Source organism: Pseudophryne corroboree, chromosome 8, assembly GCF_028390025.1.
Source record: "Pseudophryne corroboree isolate aPseCor3 chromosome 8, aPseCor3.hap2, whole genome shotgun sequence".
In the NCBI taxonomy this organism is placed as follows: Eukaryota; Metazoa; Chordata; class Amphibia; order Anura; family Myobatrachidae; genus Pseudophryne; species Pseudophryne corroboree.
In genome coordinates this window covers 170,589,240-170,614,561 of record NC_086451.1, presented here as the reverse complement: position 1 = coordinate 170,614,561, position 25,322 = coordinate 170,589,240, and the positions used below count along the sequence as shown (strand labels likewise).

Here is a 25,322-nt window from a genome sequence, read left to right as displayed (position 1 = left end):
AATTTAGCAGTGGGTTGCAGAGAAAAAGAAATATGCTGGCAAAAAAAATCCAATTGAGTGATTAAACAGCTCTTCATTTTCTGGCTTTATTTTTATGCTAACAAATTTGTTCACTGAAAAGTGTCCACAAAGCCAAGTCTCTGATTAACACCTTTGTAAGGATGGTTTTTAACCTATTACTAAATTAAACTTGCTTCATTGGAAAGGCAGCAAGATGCATCCTCATTTCAATTTCTACTGAAATAATACAGGTTGACACCAGGAAACATTAACGCCACTGCATCCTTGCTGCTTTCTCATGTGGAAGTCTGTTTAATGTGAAAACAAGGTGATATCTAATTAGCACACAGGTAAGGAATTAAGAAAATCTTTATTTAAGGGTGAAAATGTTTCTCACAAAATCGTTGCCCCAATGCATCATTGAAATTCAAGCTGGAAAGATGATTTTAATATATCACTTGTACATTTTGTATTGCTCTTCTGGTGACAATGTAGTTTGTTTTTGTCAATTACCATTTTAATAATAGGGTAAAGAAAATTAAGTGGATTTTTGAAAGAAAACAATACTGTCTATATACTATTAAAACAAATTAAAATGGTAAAAGTTATTGTACTGTAAGTAAAAATAAAAGAGCCAACATATCAATCCCAGTTTTGGATTACTTTAATTAACAAAAAAAATGCATATAGCAGAGGATAGTTTCAATCTGCCTACCTCTGGGTTATGTGCCCAGCATGCTTCCATTGCTGTACTCTGCTGCACATGTAAGTGCAATAGATCCTGAAGCACTCACTCATCATGGGAAAGTACCAATGTGTGTCTTCGTTGGTTGATGAAAGAAACATCTTACAAAAACTCTCCAGATTATTGACTTTTTAAAGTTTTTCTAGGAAACGTTTTAGATGAATGCTTATTAGCCTTTGTCAGTAGGGACTTTTGCAAAGTGTCTCTGTGGCGCAAACAGTTAGTGTGTATGGCTATTAACCAAAAGATTGGTGGTTCAATACCACCCAGGGACGTAATTGACCTTGTTATCAGATTTTGGTGATCTTTAAGTAGACAAGTCAAAATTTCAAACCCCCTCTTATGGTGTAGGGTACCTGGCCTTCTCTGATGTAATCAGAGTTAGATTTGATTCAGTGATTTTATAAAAACAGCTAGGAAGCACAATTTAGCAGTGGGTTGCAGAGAAAAAGAAATATGCTGGCAAAAAAATCCAATTGAGTGATTAAACAGCTCTTCATTTTCTGGCTTTATTTTTATGCTAACAAATTTGTTCTCTGAAAAGTGTCCACAAAGCCAAGTCTCTGATTAACACCTTTGTAAGGATGGTTTTTCACCTATTACTAAATTAAACTTGCTTCATTGGAAAGGCAGCAAGATGCATCCTCATTTCAATGTCTACTGAAATAATACAGGTTGACACCAGGAAACATTAACGCCACTGCATCCTTGCTGCTTTCTCATGTGGAAGTCTGTTTAATGTGAAAACAAGGTGATATCTAATTAGCACACAGGTAAGGAATTAAGAAAATCTTTATTTAAGGGTGAAAATGTTTCTCACAAAATCGTTGCCCCAATGCATCATTGAAATTCAAGCTGGAAAGATGATTTTAATATATCACTTGTACATTTTGTATTGCTCTTCTGGTGACAATGTAGTTTGTTTTTGTCAATTACCATTTTAATAATAGGGTAAAGAAAATTAAGTGGATTTTTAAAAGAAAACAATACTTTCAATATACTATTAAAACAAATTAAAATGGTAAAAGTTATTGTACTTTAAGTAAAAATAAAAGAGCAAAAATATCAATCCCAGTTTTGATTACTTAAATTAACAAAAAAAATGCATATAGCAGACGTAATTGAACTTGTTATCAGATTTTGGTGATCTTTAAGTAGACAAGTCAAAATTTCAAACCCCCTCTTATGGTGTAGGGTACCTGGCCTTCTCTGATGTAATCAGAGTTAGATTTGATTCAGTGATTTTATAAAAACAGCTAGGAAGCACAATTTAGCAGTGGGTTGCAGAGAAAAAGAAATATGCTGGCAAAAAAATCCAATTGAGTGATTAAACAGCTCTTCATTTTCTGGCTTTATTTTTACGCCACTGCATTTAATAATAGGGTAAAGAAAATCCACTTAATTTTCTTTACCCTATTATTAAAAGGGTAATTGACAAAAACAAACTACATTGTCACCAGAAGAGCAATACAAAATGTACAAGTGATATATTAAAATCATCTTTCCAGCTTGAATTTCAATGATGCATTGGGGCAACGATTTTGTGAGAAACATCTTCACCCTTAAATAAAGATTTTCTTAATTCCTTACCTGTGTGCTAATTAGATATCACCTTGTTTTCACATTAAACAGACTTCTACATGAGAAAGCAGCAAGGATGCAGTGGCGTTAATGTTTCCTGGTGTCAACCTGTATTATTTCAGTAGACATTGAAATGAGGATGCATCTTACTGCCTTTCCAATGAAGCAAGTTTAATTTAGTAATAGGTGAAAAACCATCCCTACAAAGGTGTTAATCAGAGACTTGGCTTTGTGGACACTTTTCAGAGAACAAATTTGTTAGCATAAAAATAAAGCCAGAAAATGAAGAGCTGTTTAATCACTCAATTGGATTTTTTTGCCAGCATATTTCTTTTTCTCTGCAACCCACTGCTAAATTGTGCTTCCTAGCTGTTTTTATAAAATCACTGAATCAAATCTAACTCTGATTACATCAGAGAAGGCCAGGTACCCTACACCATAAGAGGGGGTTTGAAATTTTGACTTGTCTACTTAAAGATCACCAAAATCTGATAACAAGTTCAATTACGTCCCTGGGTGGGATTGAACCACCAACCTTTTGGTTAGTAGCCGGACACACTAACCGATTGCGCCACAGAGACACTTTGCAAAAAGTATCTACTGACAAAGGCTAATAAGCATACATCTAGAACGTTTCCTAGAAAAACTTAAAAAATTCAATCATCTGGAGAGTTTTTGTAAGATGTTTCTTCCATCAACCAACGAAGAAACACATTGGTACTTTCCCATGATGAGTGAGTGCTTCAGGATCTCTTGCACTTACATGTGCAGCAGAGTACTGCAATGGAAGCATGCTGGGCCCATAACCCAGAGGTAGGCAGATTGAAACTATCCTTTGCTATATGCATTTTTTTTTGTTAATTTAAGTAATCAAAACTGGGATTGATATTTTTGCTCTTTTATTTTTACTTAAAGTACAATAACTTTTACCATTTTAATTTGTTTTAATAGTATATTGACAGTATAGTTTTCTTTAAAAAATCCACTTAATTTTCTTTACCCTATTATTAAAAGGGTAATTGACAAAAACAAACTACATTGTCACCAGAAGAGCAATACAAAATGTACAAGTGATATATTAAAATCATCTTTCCAGCTTGAATTTCAATGATGCAATGGGGCAACGATTTTGTGAGAAACATCTTCACCCTTAAATAAAGATTTTCTTAATTCCTTACCTGTGTGCTAATTAGATATCACCTTGTTTTCACATTAAACAGACTTCTACATGAGAAAGCAGCAAGGATGCAGTGGCGTTAATGTTTCCTGGTGTCAACCTGTATTATTTCAGTAGACATTGAAATGAGGATGCATCTTACTGCCTTTCCAATGAAGCAAGTTTAATTTAGTAATAGGTGAAAAACCATCCCTACAAAGGTGTTAATCAGAGACTTGGCTTTGTGGACACTTTTCAGAGAACAAATTTGTTAGCATAAAAATAAAGCCAGAAAATGAAGAGCTGTTTAATCACTCAATTGGATTTTTTTTCCAGCATATTTCTTTTTCTCTGCAACCCACTGCTAAATTGTGCTTCCTATCTGTTTTTATAAAATCACTGAATCAAATCTAACTCTGATTACATCAGAGAAGGCCAGGTACCCTACAACATAACAGGGGGTTTGAAATTTTGACTTGTCTACTTAAAGATCACCAAAATCTGATAACAAGGTCAATTACGTCCCTGGGTGGGATTGAACCACCAACCTTTTGGTTAGTAGCCAGACACACTAACCGATTGCGCCACAGAGACACTTTGTAAAAAATGCGTACTGACAAAGGCTAATAAGCATACATCTAGAACGTTTCCTAGAAAAACTTTAAAAAGTCAATAATCTGGAGAGTTTTTGTAAGATGTTTCTTCCATAAACCAACGAAGAAACACATTGGTACTTTCCCATGATGAGTGAGTGCTTCAGGATCTCTTGCACTTACATGTGCAGCAGAGTACTGCAATGGAAGCATGCTGGGCCCATAACCCAGAGGTAGGCAGATTGAAACTATCCTTTGCTATATGCATTTTTTTTGTTAATTTAAGTAATCAAAACTGGGATTGATATTTTTGCTCTTTTATTTTTACTTAAAGTACAATAACTTTTACCATTTTAATTTGTTTTAATAGTATATTGACAGTATAGTTTTCTTTAAAAAAATCCACTTAATTTTCTTTACCCTATTATTAAAAGGGTAATTGACAAAAACAAACTACATTGTCACCAGAAGAGCAATACAAAATGTACAAGTGATATATTAAAATCATCTTTCCAGCTTGAATTTCAATGATGCATTGGGGCAACGATTTTGTGAGAAACATCTTCACCCTTAAATAAAGATTTTCTTAATTCCTTACCTGTGTGCTAATTAGATATCACCTTGTTTTCACATTAAACAGACTTCTACATGAGAAAGCAGCAAGGATGCAGTGGCGTTAATGTTTCCTGGTGTCAACCTGTATTATTTCAGTAGACATTGAAATGAGGATGCATCTTACTGCCTTTCCAATGAAGCAAGTTTAATTTAGTAATAGGTGAAAAACCATCCCTACAAAGGTGTTAATCAGAGACTTGGCTTTGTGGACACTTTTCAGAGAACAAATTTGTTAGCATAAAAATAAAGCCAGAAAATGAAGAGCTGTTTAATCACTCAATTGGATTTTTTTTGCCAGCATATTTCTTTTTCTCTGCAACCCACTGCTAATTTGTGCTTCCTAGCTGTTTTTATAAAATCACTGAATCAAATCTAACTCTGATTACATCAGAGAAGTCCAGGTACCCTACACCATAAGAGGGGGTTTGAAATTTTGACTTGTCTACTTAAAGATCACCAAAATCTGATAACAAGTTCAATTACGTCCCTGGGTGAGATTGAACCACCAACCTTTTGGTTAGTAGCCGGACACACTAACCGATTGCGCCACAGAGACACTTTGCAAAAAGTATATTCTGACAAAGGCTAATAAGCATACATCTAGAACGTTTCCTAGAAAAACTTTAAAAAGTCAATAATCTGGAGAGTTTTTGTAAGATGTTTCTTCCATCAACCAACGAAGAAACACATTGGTACTTTCCCATGATGAGTGAGTGCTTCAGGATCTCTTGCACTTACATGTGCAGCAGAGTACTGCAATGGAAGCATGCAGGGCCCATAACCCAGAGGTAGGCAGATTGAAACTATCCTTTGCTATATGCATTTTTTTTTGTTAATTTAAGTAATCAAAACTGGGATTGATATTTTTGCTCTTTTATTTTTACTTAAAGTACAATAACTTTTACCATTTTAATTTGTTTTAATAGTATATTGACAGTATAGTTTTCTTTAAAAAATCCACTTAATTTTCTTTACCCTATTATTAAAAGGGTAATTGACAAAAACAAACTACATTGTCACCAGAAGAGCAATACAAAATGTACAAGTGATATATTAAAATCATCTTTCCAGCTTGAATTTCAATGATGCATTGGGGCAACGATTTTGTGAGAAACATCTTCACCCTTAAATAAAGATTTTCTTAATTCCTTACCTGTGTGCTAATTAGATATCACCTTGTTTTCACATTAAACAGACTTCTACATGAGAAAGCAGCAAGGATGCAGTGGCGTTAATGTTTCCTGGTGTCAACCTGTATTATTTCAGTAGACATTGAAATGAGGATGCATCTTACTGCCTTTCCAATGAAGCAAGTTTAATTTAGTAATAGGTGAAAAAACATCCCTACAAAGGTGTTAATCAGAGACTTGGCTTTGTGGACACTTTTCAGAGAACAAATTTGTTAGCATAAAAATAAAGCCAGAAAATGAAGAGCTGTTTAATCACTCAATTGGATTTTTTTTGCCAGCATATTTCTTTTTCTCTGCAACCCACTGCTAAATTGTGCTTCCTAGCTGTTTTTATAAAATCACTGAATCAAATCTAACTCTGATTACATCAGAGTAGGCCAGGTACCCTACACCATAAGAGGGGGTTTGAAATTTTGACTTGTCTACTTAAAGATCACCAAAATCTGATAACAAGTTCAATTACGTCCCTGGGTGGGATTGAACCACCAACCTTTTGGTTAGTAGCTGGACACACTAACCGATTGCGCCACAGAGACACTTTGCAACAAATATATACTGACAAAGGCTAATAAGCATACATCTAGAACGTTTCCTAGAAAAACTTTAAAAAGTCAATAATCTGGAGAGTTTTTGTAAGATGTTTCTTCCATCAACCAACGAAGAAACACATTGGTACTTTCCCATGATGAGTGAGTGCTTCAGGATCTCTTGCACTTACATGTGCAGCAGAGTACTGCAATGGAAGCATGCTGGGCCCATAACCCAGAGGTAGGCAGATTGAAACTATCCTCTGCTATATGCATTTTTTTTGTTAATTAAAGTAATCCAAAACTGGGATTGATATGTTAGCTATTTTATGTTTACTTAAAGTACAATTACTTTTACCATTTTAATTTGTTTTAATAGTATATTGACAGTATTGTTTTCTTTCAAAAATCCACTTAATTTTCTTTACCCTATTATTAAAATGGTAATTGACAAAAACAAACTACATTGTCACCAGAAGAGCAATACAAAATGTACAAGTGATATATTAAAATCATCTTTCCAGCTTGAATTTCAATGATGCATTGGGGCAACGATTTTGTGAGAAACATCTTCACCCTTAAATAAAGATTTTCTTAATTCCTTACCTGTGTGCTAATTAGATATCACCTTGTTTTCACATTAAACAGACTTCCACATGAGAAAGCAGCAAGGATGCAGTGGCGTTAATGTTTCCTGGTGTCAACCTGTATTATTTCAGTAGACATTGAAATGAGGATGCATCTTGCTGCCTTTCCAATGAAGCAAGTTTAATTTAGTAATAGGTGAAAAACCATCCTTACAAAGGTGTTCATCAGAGACTTGGCTTTGTGGACACTTTTCAGAGAACAAATTTGTTAGCATAAAAATAAAGCCAGAAAATGAAGAGCTGTTTAATCACTCAATTGGATTTTTTTGCCAGCATATTTCTTTTTCTCTGCAACCCACTGCTAAATTGTGCTTCCTAGCTGTTTTTATAAAATCACTGAATCAAATCTAACTCTGATTACATCAGAGAAGGCCAGGTACCCTACACCATAAGAGGGGATTTGAAATTTTGACTTGTCTACTTAATGATCACCAAAATCTGATAACAAGGTCAATTACATCCCTGGGTGGGATTGAACCACCAACCTTTTGGTTTATAGCCGTACACACTAACTGATTGCACCACAGAGACACTTTGCGAAAGTACATACTGACAAAGGCTAATAAGCATTCATCTAAAACGTTTCCTAGAAAAACTTTAAAAAGTCAATAATCTGGAGAGTTTTTGTAAGATGTTTCTTCCATCCACCAACGAAGAAACACATTGGTACTTTCCCATGATGAGTGAGTGCTTCAGGATCTCTTGCACTTCCATGTGCAGCAGAGTACTGCAATGGAAGCATGCTGGGCCCATAACCCAGAGGTAGGCAGATTGAAACTATCCTTTGCTATATGCATTTTTTTTGTTAATTTAAGTAATCAAAACTGGGATTGATATTTTTGCTCTTTTTTACTTGAAGTACAATAACTTTTACCATTTTAATTTGTTTGAATAGTATATTGACAGTATAGTTTTCTTTAAAAAATCAACTTAATTTTCTTTACCCTATTATTAAAAGGGTAATTGACAAAAACAAACTACATTGTCACCAGAAGAGCAATACAAAATGTACAAGTGATATATTAAAATCATCTTTCCAGCTTGAATTTCAATGATGCATTGGGGCAACGATTTTGTGAGAAACATCTTCACCCTTAAATAAAGATTTTCTTAATTCCTTACCTGTGTGCTAATTAGATATCACCTTGTTTTCACATTAAACAGACTTCCACATGAGAAAGCAGCAAGGATGCAGTGGCGTTAATGTTTCCTGGTGTCAACCTGTATTATTTCAGTAGAAATTGAAATGAGGATGCATCTTGCTGCCTTTCCAATGAAGCAAGTTTAATTTAGTAATAGGTGAAAAACCATCCCTACAAAGGTGTTAATCAGAGACTTGGCTTTGTGGACACTTTTCAGAGAACAAATTTGTTAGCATAAAAATAAAGCCAGAAAATGAAGAGCTGTTTAATCACTCAATTGGATTTTTTTTCCAGCATATTTCTTTTTCTCTGCAACCCACTGCTAAATTGTGCTTCCTATCTGTTTTTATAAAATCACTGAATCAAATCTAACTCTGATTACATCAGAGAAGGCCAGGTACCCTACACCATAACAGGGGGTTTGAAATTTTGACTTGTCTACTTAAAGATCACCAAAATCTGATAACAAGGTCAATTAAGTCCCTGGGTGGGATTGAACCACCAACCTTTTGGTTAGTAGCCAGACACACTAACCGATTGCGCCACAGAGACACTTTGTAAAAAGTGCGTACTGACAAAGGCTAATAAGCATACATCTAGAACGTTTCCTAGAAAAACTTTAAAAAGTCAATAATCTGGAGAGTTTTTGTCTGATGTTTCTTCCATCAACCAACGAATAAACACATTGGTACTTTCCCATGATGAGTGAGTGCTTCAGGATCTCTTGCACTTACATGTGCAGCAGAGTACTGCAATGGAAGCATGCTGGGCCCATAACCCAGAGGTAGGCAGATTGAAACTATCCTTTGCTATATGCATTTTTTTTGTTAATTTAAGTAATCAAAACTGGGATTGATATTTTTGCTCTTTTATTTTTACTTAAAGTACAATAACTTTTACCATTTTAATTTGTTTTAATAGTATATTGACAGTATAGTTTTCTTTAAAAAATCCACTTAATTTTCTTTACCCTATTATTAAAAGGGTAATTGACAAAAACAAACTATATTGTCACCAGAAGAGCAATACAAAATGTACAAGTGATATATTAAAATCATCTTTCCAGCTTGAATTTCAATGATGCATTGGGGCAACGATTTTGTGAGAAACATCTTCACCCTTAAATAAAGATTTTCTTAATTCCTTACCTGTGTGCTAATTAGATATCACCTTGTTTTCACATTAAACAGACTTCTACATGAGAAAGCAGCAAGGATGCAGTGGCGTTAATGTTTCCTGGTGTCAACCTGTATTATTTCAGTAGACATTGAAATGAGGATGCATCTTACTGCCTTTCCAATGAAGCAAGTTTAATTTAGTAATAGGTGAAAAACCATCCCTACAAAGGTGTTAATCAGAGACTTGGCTTTGTGGACACTTTTCAGAGAACAAATTTGTTAGCATAAAAATAAAGCCAGAAAATGAAGAGCTGTTTAATCACTCAATTGGATTTTTTTGCCAGCATATTTCTTTTTCTCTGCAACCCACTGCTAAATTGTGCTTCCTAGCTGTTTTTATAAAATCACTGAATCAAATCTAACTCTGATTACATCAGAGAAGGCCAGGTACCCTACACCATAAGAGGGGATTTGAAATTTTGACTTGTCTACTTAATGATCACCAAAATCTGATAACAAGGTCAATTACATCCCTGGGTGGGATTGAACCACCAACCTTTTGGTTTATAGCCGTACACACTAACTGATTGCACCACAGAGACACTTTGCGAAAGTACATACTGACAAAGGCTAATAAGCATTCATCTAAAACGTTTCCTAGAAAAACTTTAAAAAGTCAATAATCTGGAGAGTTTTTGTAAGATGTTTCTTCCATCCACCAACGAAGAAACACATTGGTACTTTCCCATGATGAGTGAGTGCTTCAGGATCTCTTGCACTTCCATGTGCAGCAGAGTACTGCAATGGAAGCATGCTGGGCCCATAACCCAGAGGTAGGCAGATTGAAACTATCCTTTGCTATATGCATTTTTTTTGTTAATTTAAGTAATCAAAACTGGGATTGATATTTTTGCTCTTTTTTACTTGAAGTACAATAACTTTTACCATTTTAATTTGTTTGAATAGTATATTGACAGTATAGTTTTCTTTAAAAAATCAACTTAATTTTCTTTACCCTATTATTAAAAGGGTAATTGACAAAAACAAACTACATTGTCACCAGAAGAGCAATACAAAATGTACAAGTGATATATTAAAATCATCTTTCCAGCTTGAATTTCAATGATGCATTGGGGCAACGATTTTGTGAGAAACATCTTCACCCTTAAATAAAGATTTTCTTAATTCCTTACCTGTGTGCTAATTAGATATCACCTTGTTTTCACATTAAACAGACTTCCACATGAGAAAGCAGCAAGGATGCAGTGGCGTTAATGTTTCCTGGTGTCAACCTGTATTATTTCAGTAGACATTGAAATGAGGATGCATCTTGCTGCCTTTCCAATGAAGCAAGTTTAATTTAGTAATAGGTGAAAAACCATCCTTACAAAGGTGTTCATCAGAGACTTGGCTTTGTGGACACTTTTCAGAGAACAAATTTGTTAGCATAAAAATAAAGCCAGAAAATGAAGAGCTGTTTAATCACTCAATTGGATTTTTTTGCCAGCATATTTCTTTTTCTCTGCAACCCACTGCTAAATTGTGCTTCCTAGCTGTTTTTATAAAATCACTGAATCAAATCTAACTCTGATTACATCAGAGAAGGCCAGGTACCCTACACCATAAGAGGGGATTTGAAATTTTGACTTGTCTACTTAATGATCACCAAAATCTGATAACAAGGTCAATTACATCCCTGGGTGGGATTGAACCACCAACCTTTTGGTTTATAGCCGTACACACTAACTGATTGCACCACAGAGACACTTTGCGAAAGTACATACTGACAAAGGCTAATAAGCATTCATCTAAAACGTTTCCTAGAAAAACTTTAAAAAGTCAATAATCTGGAGAGTTTTTGTAAGATGTTTCTTCCATCCACCAACGAAGAAACACATTGGTACTTTCCCATGATGAGTGAGTGCTTCAGGATCTCTTGCACTTCCATGTGCAGCAGAGTACTGCAATGGAAGCATGCTGGGCCCATAACCCAGAGGTAGGCAGATTGAAACTATCCTTTGCTATATGCATTTTTTTTGTTAATTTAAGTAATCAAAACTGGGATTGATATTTTTGCTCTTTTTTACTTGAAGTACAATAACTTTTACCATTTTAATTTGTTTGAATAGTATATTGACAGTATAGTTTTCTTTAAAAAATCAACTTAATTTTCTTTACCCTATTATTAAAAGGGTAATTGACAAAAACAAACTACATTGTCACCAGAAGAGCAATACAAAATGTACAAGTGATATATTAAAATCATCTTTCCAGCTTGAATTTCAATGATGCATTGGGGCAACGATTTTGTGAGAAACATCTTCACCCTTAAATAAAGATTTTCTTAATTCCTTACCTGTGTGCTAATTAGATATCACCTTGTTTTCACATTAAACAGACTTCCACATGAGAAAGCAGCAAGGATGCAGTGGCGTTAATGTTTCCTGGTGTCAACCTGTATTATTTCAGTAGAAATTGAAATGAGGATGCATCTTGCTGCCTTTCCAATGAAGCAAGTTTAATTTAGTAATAGGTGAAAAACCATCCCTACAAAGGTGTTAATCAGAGACTTGGCTTTGTGGACACTTTTCAGAGAACAAATTTGTTAGCATAAAAATAAAGCCAGAAAATGAAGAGCTGTTTAATCACTCAATTGGATTTTTTTTCCAGCATATTTCTTTTTCTCTGCAACCCACTGCTAAATTGTGCTTCCTATCTGTTTTTATAAAATCACTGAATCAAATCTAACTCTGATTACATCAGAGAAGGCCAGGTACCCTACACCATAACAGGGGGTTTGAAATTTTGACTTGTCTACTTAAAGATCACCAAAATCTGATAACAAGGTCAATTAAGTCCCTGGGTGGGATTGAACCACCAACCTTTTGGTTAGTAGCCAGACACACTAACCGATTGCGCCACAGAGACACTTTGTAAAAAGTGCGTACTGACAAAGGCTAATAAGCATACATCTAGAACGTTTCCTAGAAAAACTTTAAAAAGTCAATAATCTGGAGAGTTTTTGTCTGATGTTTCTTCCATCAACCAACGAATAAACACATTGGTACTTTCCCATGATGAGTGAGTGCTTCAGGATCTCTTGCACTTACATGTGCAGCAGAGTACTGCAATGGAAGCATGCTGGGCCCATAACCCAGAGGTAGGCAGATTGAAACTATCCTTTGCTATATGCATTTTTTTTGTTAATTTAAGTAATCAAAACTGGGATTGATATTTTTGCTCTTTTATTTTTACTTAAAGTACAATAACTTTTACCATTTTAATTTGTTTTAATAGTATATTGACAGTATAGTTTTCTTTAAAAAATCCACTTAATTTTCTTTACCCTATTATTAAAAGGGTAATTGACAAAAACAAACTATATTGTCACCAGAAGAGCAATACAAAATGTACAAGTGATATATTAAAATCATCTTTCCAGCTTGAATTTCAATGATGCATTGGGGCAACGATTTTGTGAGAAACATCTTCACCCTTAAATAAAGATTTTCTTAATTCCTTACCTGTGTGCTAATTAGATATCACCTTGTTTTCACATTAAACAGACTTCTACATGAGAAAGCAGCAAGGATGCAGTGGCGTTAATGTTTCCTGGTGTCAACCTGTATTATTTCAGTAGACATTGAAATGAGGATGCATCTTACTGCCTTTCCAATGAAGCAAGTTTAATTTAGTAATAGGTGAAAAACCATCCCTACAAAGGTGTTAATCAGAGACTTGGCTTTGTGGACACTTTTCAGAGAACAAATTTGTTAGCATAAAAATAAAGCCAGAAAATGAAGAGCTGTTTAATCACTCAATTGGATTTTTTTGCCAGCATATTTCTTTTTCTCTGCAACCCACTGCTAAATTGTGCTTCCTAGCTGTTTTTATAAAATCACTGAATCAAATCTAACTCTGATTACATCAGAGAAGGCCAGGTACCCTACACCATAAGAGGGGGTTTGATATTTTGACTTGTCTACTTAAAGATCACCAAAATCTGATAACAAGGTCAATTACGTCCCTGGGTGGGATTGAACCACCAACCTTTTGGTTAATAGCCATACACACTAACTGATTGCGCCACAGAGACACTTTGCAAAAGTCCATACTGACAAAGGCTAATAAGCATTCATCTAAAACGTTTCCTAGAAAAACTTTAAAAAGTCAATAATCTGGAGAGTTTTTGTAAGATGTTTCTTCCATCAACCAATGAAGAAACACATTGGTACTTTCCCATGATGAGTGAGTGCTTCAGGATCTATTGCACTTACATGTGCAGCAGAGTACTGCAATGGAAGCATACTGGGCCCATAACCCAGAGGTAGGCAGATTGAAACTATCCTTTGCTATATGCATTTTTTTTTGTTAATTTAAGTAATCAAAACTGGGATTGATATTTTTGCTCTTTTATTTTTACTTAAAGTACAATAACTTTTACCATTTTAATTTGTTTTAATAGTATATTGACAGTATAGTTTTCTTTAAAAAATCCACTTAATTTTCTTTACCCTATTATTAAAAGGGTAATTGACAAAAACAAACTACATTGTCACCAGAAGAGCAATACAAAATGTACAAGTGATATATTAAAATCATCTTTCCAGCTTGAATTTCAATGATGCATTGGGGCAACGATTTTGTGAGAAACATCTTCACGCTTAAATAAAGATTTTCTTAATTCCTTACCTGTGTGCTAATTAGATATCACCTTGTTTTCACATTAAACAGACTTCTACATGAGAAAGCAGCAAGGATGCAGTGGCGTTAATGTTTCCTGGTGTCAACCTGTATTATTTCAGTAGACATTGAAATGAGGATGCATCTTGCTGCCTTTCCAATGAAGCAAGTTTAATTTAGTAATAGGTGAAAAACCATCCCTACAAAGGTGTTAATCAGAGACTTGGCTTTGTGGACACTTTTCAGAGAACAAATTTGTTAGCATAAAAATAAAGCCAGAAAATGAAGAGCTGTTTAATCACTCAATTGGATTTTTTTTGCCAGCATATTTCTTTTTCTCTGCAACCCACTGCTAAATTGTGCTTCCTAGCTGTTTTTATTAAATCACTGAATCAAATCTAACTCTAATTACATCAGAAAAGGCCAGGTACCCTACACCATAACAGGGGGTTTGAAATTTTGACTTGTCTACTTAAAGATCACCAAAATCTGATAACAACGTAAATTATGTCCCTGGGTGGGATTGAACCACCGACCTTTTGGTTAGTAGCCGGACACACTAACCGATTACGCCACAGAGACACTTCACAAAAAGTACCTACTGACAAAGGCTAATAAGCATACATCTAGAACGTTCCCTAGAAAAACTTTAAAAAGTCAATAATCTGGAGAGTTTTTGTAAAATGTTTCTTCCATCAACCAACGAAGAAACACATTGGTACTTTCCCATGATGAGTGAGTGCTTCAGGATCTCTTGCACTTACATGTGCAGCAGAGTACTGCAATGGAAGCATGCTGGGCCCATAACCCAGAGGTAGGCAGATTGAAACTGTCCTTTGCTATATGCATTTTTTTTGTTAATTTAAGTAATCAAAACTGGGATTGATATTTTTGCTCTTTTATTTTTACTTGAAGTACAATAACTTTTACCATTTTAATTTGTTTAAATCCACTTAATTTTCTTTACCCTATTATTAAAAGGGTAATTGACAAAAACAAACTACATTGTCACCAGAAGAGCAATACAAAATGTACAAGTGATATATTAAAATCATCTTTCCAGCTTGAATTTCAATGATGCATTGGGGCAACGATTTTGTGAGAAACATCTTCACCCTTAAATAAAGATTTTCTTAAATCCTTACCTGTGTGCTAATTAGATATCACCTTGTTTTCACATTAAACAGACTTCCACATGAGAAAGCAGCAAGGATGCAGTGGCGTTAATGTTTCCTGGTGTCAACCCGTATTATTTCAGTAGACATTGAAATGAGGATGCATCTTGCTGCCTTTCCAATGAAGCAAATTTAATTTAGTAATAGGTGAAAAACCATCCCTACAAAGGTGTTAATCAGAGACTTGGCTTTGTGGACACTTTTCAGAGAACAAATTTGTTAGCATAAAAATAAAGCCAGAAAATGAAGAGCTGTTTAATCACTCAATTGGATTTTTTTTGCCAGCATATTTCTTTTTCTCTGCAACCCACTGCTAAATTGTGCTTCCTAGCTGTTTTTATTAAATCACTGAATCAAATCTAACTCTAATTACATCAGAAAAGGCCAGGTACCCTACACCATAACAGGGGGTTTGAAATTTTGACTTGTCTACTTAAAGATCACCAAAATCTGATAACAACGTAAACTATGTCCCTGGGTGGGATTGAACCACCAACCTTTTGGTTAGTAGCCGGACACACTAACCGATTGCGCCACAGAGACACTTCACAAAAAGTACCTACTGACAAAGGCTAATAAGCATACATCTAGAACGTTCCCTAGAAAAACTTTAAAAAGTCAATAATCTGGAGAGTTTTTGTAAAATGTTTCTTCCATCAACCAACGAAGAAACACATTGGTACTTTCCCATGATGAGTGAGTGCTTCAGGATCTCTTGCACTTACATGTGCAGCAGAGTACTGCAATGGAAGCATGCTGGGCCCATAACCCAGAGGTAGGCAGATTGAAACTGTCCTTTGCTATATGCATTTTTTTTGTTAATTTAAGTAATCAAAACTGGGATTGATATTTTTGCTCTTTTATTTTTACTTGAAGTACAATAACTTTTACCATTTTAATTTGTTTAAATCCACTTAATTTTCTTTACCCTATTATTAAAAGGGTAATTGACAAAAACAAACTACATTGTCACCAGAAGAGCAATACAAAATGTACAAGTGATATATTAAAATCATCTTTCCAGCTTGAATTTCAATGATGCATTGGGGCAACGATTTTGTGAGAAACATCTTCACCCTTAAATAAAGATTTTCTTAAATCCTTACCTGTGTGCTAATTAGATATCACCTTGTTTTCACATTAAACAGACTTCCACATGAGAAAGCAGCAAGGATGCAGTGGCGTTAATGTTTCCTGGTGTCAACCCGTATTATTTCAGTAGACATTGAAATGAGGATGCATCTTGCTGCCTTTCCAATGAAGCAAATTTAATTTAGTAATAGGTGAAAAACCATCCCTACAAAGGTGTTAATCAGAGACTTGGCTTTGTGGACACTTTTCAGAGAACAAATTTGTTAGCATAAAAATAAAGCCAGAAAATGAAGAGCTGTTTAATCACTCAATTGGATTTTTTTTGCCAGCATATTTCTTTTTCTCTGCAACCCACTGCTAAATTGTGCTTCCTAGCTGTTTTTATTAAATCACTGAATCAAATCTAACTCTAATTACATCAGAAAAGGCCAGGTACCCTACACCATAACAGGGGGTTTGAAATTTTGACTTGTCTACTTAAAGATCACCAAAATCTGATAACAACGTAAATTATGTCCCTGGGTGGGATTGAACCACCGACCTTTGGGTTAGTAGCCGGACACACTAACCGATTACGCCACAGAGACACTTCACAAAAAGTACCTACTGACAAAGGCTAATAAGCATACATCTAGAACGTTCCCTAGAAAAACTTTAAAAAGTCAATAATCTGGAGAGTTTTTGTAAAATGTTTCTTCCATCAACCAACGAAGAAACACATTGGTACTTTCCCATGATGAGTGAGTGCTTCAGGATCTCTTGCACTTACATGTGCAGCAGAGTACTGCAATGGAAGCATGCTGGGCCCATAACCCAGAGGTAGGCAGATTGAAACTGTCCTTTGCTATATGCATTTTTTTTGTTAATTTAAGTAATCAAAACTGGGATTGATATTTTTGCTCTTTTATTTTTACTTGAAGTACAATAACTTTTACCATTTTAATTTGTTTAAATCCACTTAATTTTCTTTACCCTATTATTAAAAGGGTAATTGACAAAAACAAACTACATTGTCACCAGAAGAGCAATACAAAATGTACAAGTGATATATTAAAATCATCTTTCCAGCTTGAATTTCAATGATGCATTGGGGCAACGATTTTGTGAGAAACATCTTCACCCTTAAATAAAGATTTTCTTAAATCCTTACCTGTGTGCTAATTAGATATCACCTTGTTTTCACATTAAACAGACTTCCACATGAGAAAGCAGCAAGGATGCAGTGGCGTTAATGTTTCCTGGTGTCAACCCGTATTATTTCAGTAGACATTGAAATGAGGATGCATCTTGCTGCCTTTCCAATGAAGCAAATTTAATTTAGTAATAGGTGAAAAACCATCCCTACAAAGGTGTTAATCAGAGACTTGGCTTTGTGGACACTTTTCAGAGAACAAATTTGTTAGCATAAAAATAAAGCCAGAAAATGAAGAGCTGTTTAATCACTCAATTGGATTTTTTTGCCAGCATATTTCTTTTTCTCTGCAACCCACAGCTAAATTGTGCTTCCTAGCTGTTTTTATAAAATCACTGAATCAAATCTAACTCTGATTACATCAGAGAAGGCCAGGTACCCTACACCATAAGAGGGGGTTTGAAATTTTGACTTGTCTACTTAAAGATCACCAAAATCTGATAACAAGGTCAATTACGTCTCTGGGTGGGATTGAACCACCAACCTTTTGGTTAATAGCCATGCACACTAACTGATTGCGCCACAGAGATACTTTGCGAAAGTCCATACTGACAAAGGCTAATAAGCATTCATCTAAAACGTTTCCTAGAAAAACTTTAAAAAGTCAATAATCTGGAGAGTTTTTGTAAGATGTTTCTTCCATCAACCAACGAAGAAACACATTGGTACTTTCCCATGATGAGTGAGTGCTTCAGGATCTCTTGCACTTACATGTGCAGCAGAGTACAGCAATGGAAGCATGCTGGGCCCATAACCCAGCGGTAGGCAGATTGAAACTATCCTCTGCTATATGCATTTTTTTTTGTTAATTAAAGTAATCCAAAACTGGGATTGATATTTTGGCTCTTTTATTTTTACTTAAAGTACAATAACTTTTACCATTTTAATTTGTTTTAATAGTATATTGACAGTATTGTTTTCTTTCAAAAATCCACTTAATTTTCTTTACCCTATTATTAAAATGGTAATTGACAAAAACAAACTACATTGTCACCAGAAGAGCAATACAAAATGTACAAGTGATATATTAAAATCATCTTTCCAGCTTGAATTTCAATGATGCATTGGGGCAACGATTTTGTGAGAAACATCTTCACCCTTAAATAAAGATTTTCTTAATTCCTTACCTGTGTGCTAATTAGATATCACCTTGTTTTCACATTAAACAGACTTCCACATGAGAAAGCAGCAAGGATACAGTGGCGTTAATGTTTCTTGGTGTCAACCTGTATTATTTCAGTAGACATTGAAATGAGGATGCATCTTGCTGCCTTTCCAATGAAGCAAGTTTAATTTAGTAATAGGTGAAAAACCATCCCTACAAAGGTGTTAATCAGAGACTTGGCTTTGTGGACACTTTTCAAAGAACAAATTTGTTAGCATAAAAATAAAGCCAGAAAATGAAGAGCTGTTTAATCACTCAATTGGATTTTTTTTGCCAGCATATTTCTTTTTCTCTGCAACCCACTGCTAAATTGTGCTTCCTAGCTGTTTTTATTAAATCACTGAATCAAATCTAACTCTGATTACATCAGAGAAGGCCAGGTACCCTACACCATAACAGGGGGTTTGAAATTTTGACTTGTCTACTTAAAGATCACCAAAATCTGATAACAAGGTCAATTACGTCCCTGGTTGGGATTGAACCACTGACCTTTTGATTAGTAGCCGGACACACTAACCGATTGCGCCACAGAGACACTTTGCAAAAAGTACCTACTGACAAAGTCTAATAAGCATACATCTAGAACGTTTCCTAGAAAAACTTTAAAAAGTCAATAATCTGGAGAGTTTTTGTAAGATGTTTCTTCCATCAACCAATGAAGAAACACATTGGTACTTTCCCATGATGAGTGAGTGCTTCAGGATCTCTTGCACTTACATGTGCAGCAGAGTACTGCAATGGAAGCATGCTGGGCCCATAACCCAGAGGTAGGCAGATTGAAACTATCCTTTGCTATATGCATTTTTTTTGTTAATTTAAGTAATCAAAACTGGGATTGATATTTTTGCTCTTTTATTTTTACTTAAAGTACAATAACTTTTACCATTTTAATTTGTTTTAATAGTATATTGACAGTATTGTTTTCTTTAAAAAATCCACTTAATTTTCTTTACCCTATTATTAAAAGGGTAATTGACAAAAACAAACTACATTGTCACCAGAAGAGCAATACAAAATGTACAAGTGATATATTAAAATCATCTTTCCAGCTTGAATTTCAATGATGCATTGGGGCAACGATTTTGTGAGAAACATCTTCACCCTTAAATAAAGATTTTCTTAATTCCTTACCTGTGTGCTAATTAGATATTACCTTGTTTTCACATTAAACAGACTTCTACATGAGAAAGCAGCAAGGATGCAGTGGCGTTAATGTTTCCTGGTGTCAACCTGTATTATTTCAGTAGACATTGAAATGAGGATGCATCTTGCTGCCTTTCCAATGAAGCAAGTTTAATTTAGTAATAGGTGAAAAACCATCCCTACAAAGGTGTTAATCAGAGACTTGGCTTTGTGGACACTTTTCAGAGAACAAATTTGTTAGCATAAAAATAAAGCCAGAAAATGAAGAGCTGTTTAATCACTCAATTGGATTTTTTTTGCCAGCATATTTCTTTTTCTCTGCAACCCACTGCTAAATTGTGCTTCCTAGCTGTTTTTATTAAATCACTGAATCAAATCTAACTCTGATTACATCAGAAAAGGCCAGGTACCCTACACCATAACAGGGGGTTTGAAATTTTGACTTGTCTACTTAAAGATCACCAAAATCTGATAACAAGGTCAATTACGTCCCTGGGTGGGATTGAACCACCAACCTTTTGGTTAGTAGCCGGACACACTAACCGATTGCGCCACAGAGACACTTCGCGAAAAGTACATACTGACAAAGGCTAATAAGCATACATCTAAAACTTTTCCTAGAAAAACTTTAAAAAGTCAATAATCTGGAGAGTTTTTTTAAGATGTTTCTTCCATCAACCAACGAAGAAACACATTGGTACTTTCCCATGATGAGTGAGTGCTTTAGGATCTCTTGCACTTACATGTGCAGCAGAGTACTGCAATGGAAGCATGCTGGGCCCATTACCCAGAGGTAGGCAGATTGAAACTATCCTCTGCTATATGCATTTTTTTTGTTAATTAAAGTAATCCAAAACTGGGATTGATATGTTAGCTCTTTTATGTTTTCTTAAAGTACAATAACTTTTACCATTTTAATTTGTTTTAATAGTGTATTGACAGTATTGTTTTCTTTCAAAAATCTACTTAATTTTTTTTACCCTATTATTAAAATGGTAATTGACAAAAACAAACTACATTTGTTTGGGAGAAAAATGCAAAGGTACAAGACAGCTTTTCCTTGCCAATATCTCTCTTTTGCAAAGAGCTACGCATTGGAAAATTCAGGGCTATACCGTGTAGATGAAGCACTAACAGGAGGCTTTAAAATTTATATTCTAGTGTCCTTCGTTTGGGAGAAAAATCCAATGGTACAAGACAGCTTTTCCTTGCCAATATCTCTCTTTTGCAAAGAGCTGCGCATTGGAAAATTCAGGGCTATGCCGTGTAGATGATGGCCTAACAGGAGGCTTTAAAATTTTCTTTCTAGTGTCCTTCGTTTGGGAGAAAAATGCAAAGGTACAAGACAGCTTTTCCTTGCCAATATCTCTCTTTTGCAAAGAGCTGCGCATTGGAAAATTCAGGGCTATGCCGTGTAGATGATGGCCTAACAGGAGGCTTTAAAATTCCAAACGAAGGACACTAGAAAGAAAATTTTAAAGCCTCCTGTTAGGCCATCATCTACACGGCATAGCCCTGAATTTTCCAATGCGCAGCTCTTTGCGATTACAATCCAACCTGAATCAGGCTCTATTACCTATCACAATGCACTGCAGGTAGTACAAAATGGGGTTAATATAGGAGAAAAACCCCCAGAGCTGTGCTCCTTAACTGTCCCTGGTGGCTAGTGGAGCGGCTGCCCAGTAATCAGTGTCCACGCCAGTGCGCACACGGCCCGCCCCCTACAGCCACGCTGGATCTCGGTATAGTGTGGGCACAGAAGCCCCTTACCTCCCTTTCATCAGCGGCCTCGTGATCCCGGAGGGCGGTGTGTGTGTGTGACTGACCTTAGGAAGAAACCGGAGCCTCCGCTGCAGTGACCCAGCAACCAGGGCACGGGAGTATACTGCGCCGCTGGGAGTGATGGAGCTGCAGTAAAGATGTCTATTAGACCTAGCCTGCTGCAGCCCTTATAGATTCTTATAAAAAAAGTTCTTCTTTTCTTGTCAAAATTAATAGCTAAGAATAGGCTGCCTGAGGCAGCCCCCTGTTAAGTGGCCTGCTACTGAAGGCACCAACTACAAACTGAGCTCCCTGTTCATGGAAGCGAGGTTATAGAGCAGGGGGCGCTGAGCATCTTGGGAACAGTCAAAAGCTTTGAGCCTGTTGGTGCCTCAGATCAAGATCCTACTCTACACCCCAATGTGAATCCTTGTGGAGTCCAGTGTACCCCACAGAAGAAATGAATGTGTCACACCCATTGGCAGCAACATTAGAATAGCTGCTGATGGGCACAATTGAGAAAGGAAGGGGGGGAAACATTTGAATCCAGCACATATATGTAATTTGAATATGTAATTTGTACCTTCCTACTTTAAAATGTAATGGATGAACCTCACCCTGTGAGAACTATCTTTATGATCAAGAGATCTCATATGCAAGATAAGTATGTGTTGGCAGAGGCGCTCACTGGGCAGAGATGCTGATCGCATCTCTGGCATGTGCCGGTGCACTGCGGCACCAGCACACACACACACTGCAGACCTGATCTCCTGTTGTGTGAATATGCACAGCAGAGATCAGGTCTGAATTAGGCCCTATATACAGCTGTCAGTAAGGCAGGGATCTGCTGCTGCCAGTGAGGCAGGGATCTGCTGCTGCCAGTGAGGCAGGGATCTGCTGCTGCCAGTGAGGCAGGGATGTGCTGCTGTCAGTGAAGCAGTGATCTGCTGCTGTCAGTGAGGCAGTGATCTGCTGCTGTCAGTAAGGCAGGGATGTGCTGCTATAAGTGAGGCAGGGATGTGCTGCTGTCAGTGAAGCAGGGATGTGCTGCTGTCAGCAAGGCAGTGATCTGCTGCCCACTATCTCCCTATCACCCCTGCCTGAGTCACACACTTTCCCTGTCACCCCTGCCCCAGTTACCCACTATCTCCCAGTCACCGCTGCCTCAGTTAACCACTATACCTGCGACCCCTGCCTCAGTCACCCACTATACCAGTCACCCCTGCTTTAGTCACCCACTATCTCTGTCACCCCGGCCTCAGTCACCCACTATCTCCCACTCATACATGCTTCAGTCACCCACTATCTCCCAGTCATCCCTGCCTCAGTCACCTACTGACACCAGTGCAGACATTTCTGCTGCGGCCTCTCCACTCTCCAGCGTGAACGTCCTGACGACTGAGGAAATCCGCTTCCCAGTTGAGGACTCCGGGAATGAACACTGCCGATATTGCTGGCAGATGACGTTCTACCCAACTGAGGATTTTTGATACTTCCAGCTTTGCTATGCAATTTCGAGTGCCGCCTTGATGATTTGTGTACACTACCGTGGTGGCGTTGTCCAATTGTACTTGAACAGGCCTGTTCTGTACTAGAGGCAGGGCCAGTGTCAATGAATTGAACACTGCCTGCAATTCCAGAATGTTTATCGGGAGGAGAGATTCCTCCCTGGTCCACCGATGGTGAAGGGTCGTCATCACGGCCATGACCTTGGTGAATTTCCGAGGTGCCGTGGCCAAACCAGAAGGCAGGACCTGAAATCCAAAAACTAACCAGGCACAACACTGCTTAGCTTCCAACATCAGATGAGATTGGACATATCCAGTGTGATGCGGCTGTAGATGATTTTTGCTGTTTCTAACTTCTACTTCTAACTACTGGTACATCAATGAATAAGTTTCAAAATAGAATGCATCAAGAGAACGGTGTTGGTAGTATAAAACTACCTACAGCACCTGGTATTCCCAGGTGGTCTCACATCCAAGAACAAACCAGGCCTAAAATCAGGTGATATTGGGCATATACAGTGTGGTGTGGCTGTAGATGAGCTTAGTGGTTTCTGTTAGAGTTCTTCTACTTCTAACTACTCGTACATAAATGAGTAAGCGGACGATTTATTAAACCTGGTGAAATGATAATTTGCATGGTGATAAAGTACCAGCCAATCAGCTCCTAATTGCCATGTCACAGGCTGGGTTTGAAAAATGACAGTTAGGAGCTGACTGGCTGGTACTTTATCACCTTGCACTTTATCAGTTCGCCAGGCTTAATAGATCTGCCCCAATGTTTCAAAATGGAATGCATCAAGAGAACGGTGTTAGTATTGTAAAAATACACACCGCCCCTGGTATTTCCTGGTGGTCTCCCATCCAAGTACTAAAACCAGGACCAACACTGCTCAGCTTCCATGATCAGGAGAGATTGGGCAAATCCAGTGTGCTGTGGCTGTAGATGAGCTGGTGGTTTTTATTGCAGCTCTTCTACTTCTAACTTCTGGTACATAAAAGAATACATGTAAAAATTAAATGTACCAAGAAAATGGTGTTGGTAGTTTAAAAACACCTAAAGAATCTGATACTACCAAGCAGTCTCCCATCCATGTATTAACAAAGTCCAATACTGCTTTGCTTCAAAAATCAAATGAGATTGGGCATATCCAGTGTGGTGTGGCTTTAGATAAGCTTTGTGGTTTCTGTTAGAGCTCTTCTACTTCTAACTACTGGTACATTAATGAATATGTATAAGGTTGTAGTTTATCCAATATGCCTTTACTACCTTACCTTTCAACCCCCCCTCCCCTCTTCTCCTTATAGCTTCCTTAGTTCTCTCCTCCTCATGTGTGCGTTATTTGTTTTCTCATACGTCCTAGATGATGCTGGGGTCACATTAAGAACCTTGGGGTATAGACTGGATCCGCAGGAGACATGGGCACTTTAAGACTTTCAAAGGGTGTGAACTGTCTCCTCCCTCTATGCCCCTCCTCCAGACTCCAGTTTTAGTATTGTGCGCAGTGATACTGGATGCACTACAGGGGAGCTCTACTGAGTTTCTCTGAAAAGACTTGTTAGTTTTTTTTATTTTCAGGGAGGCTGCTGGCAACAGTCTCCCTGCTTCGTGGGACTTAGGGGAGAGAAGTATGACCAACTTCTAGTGAGTTCAATAGCTCTGCTTCAGGCTGACAGGACACCATTAGCTCCTGAGGGTGCTGATCGCTGGGTACGCCTAGATGCACACTCCCGCAGCCTGCCGTCACCCCCTTACAGAGCCAGAAGACAGGTGAGTAGCAGAAGAACAGAAGACTTCTTCTCCAGTGATGGCATTCTGAGGTACCGAGCAGCGAGCGGAACGCTGCGCGCCATGCTCCCACACAAACACAGGCACTGCAGGGTGCAGGGCACGGGGGGGGGGGGGGCACCCTGGGCAGCATAAATTCCTCACAAAAGGCTGGAAAAAGTGGACATTAGTGCCTGGGCACTGTCCTTACCCCGCTAGCGTAATTAATTATTTCTGAGCAGGACAGATACGCGCCATTACAGTAGCGGGGCTTCTTCCTCACCTCACCAGAACATCTTTAGAGCATTACAAGTCTATCACTATAGAGTTTATTATTTCCCAGACTGTGTACTTTTGGCGCTGGATTGTGAGCTGAAAAATCCTCTGTGTCCCTCTGACAGATTTACTGACGGTCTGTCCCCCATAAGCCGATGTGTCTGTGGGTACTTGGTACATGTGTGTCAACATGTCGATGGCTGAATGTTTTTCCCAAGAGGAAACTATATTAGGAATGCAGACATATG

At 37.1% G+C, this 25,322-nt stretch overlaps 7 non-coding genes across 7 annotated transcripts; all 7 read right to left on the bottom strand.

Annotated features, from left to right (window-relative positions):
- Window positions 1–2,833: 2,833 nt before the first annotated feature.
- TRNAS-ACU (transfer RNA serine (anticodon ACU)) lies at window positions 2,834–2,907 on the bottom strand. Its single transcript has one exon. It is a non-coding gene; the product is annotated as a tRNA-Ser (tRNA).
- A 1,095-nt stretch (window positions 2,908–4,002) lies between these two features.
- Window positions 4,003–4,076, bottom strand: TRNAS-ACU (transfer RNA serine (anticodon ACU)). The gene has a single exon. It is a non-coding gene; the product is annotated as a tRNA-Ser (tRNA).
- Window positions 4,077–8,674: 4,598 nt separating this feature from the next.
- Window positions 8,675–8,748, bottom strand: TRNAS-ACU (transfer RNA serine (anticodon ACU)). Its single transcript has one exon. It is a non-coding gene; the product is annotated as a tRNA-Ser (tRNA).
- Window positions 8,749–12,168: 3,420 nt separating this feature from the next.
- Window positions 12,169–12,242, bottom strand: TRNAS-ACU (transfer RNA serine (anticodon ACU)). Its single transcript has one exon. It is a non-coding gene; the product is annotated as a tRNA-Ser (tRNA).
- A 2,263-nt stretch (window positions 12,243–14,505) lies between these two features.
- TRNAS-ACU (transfer RNA serine (anticodon ACU)) lies at window positions 14,506–14,579 on the bottom strand. Its single transcript has one exon. It is a non-coding gene; the product is annotated as a tRNA-Ser (tRNA).
- Window positions 14,580–15,641: 1,062 nt separating this feature from the next.
- TRNAS-ACU (transfer RNA serine (anticodon ACU)) lies at window positions 15,642–15,715 on the bottom strand. The gene has a single exon. It is a non-coding gene; the product is annotated as a tRNA-Ser (tRNA).
- Window positions 15,716–20,251: 4,536 nt separating this feature from the next.
- On the bottom strand, window positions 20,252–20,325 carry TRNAS-ACU (transfer RNA serine (anticodon ACU)). Its single transcript has one exon. It is a non-coding gene; the product is annotated as a tRNA-Ser (tRNA).
- Between the last annotated feature and the right edge of the window lie 4,997 nt (window positions 20,326–25,322).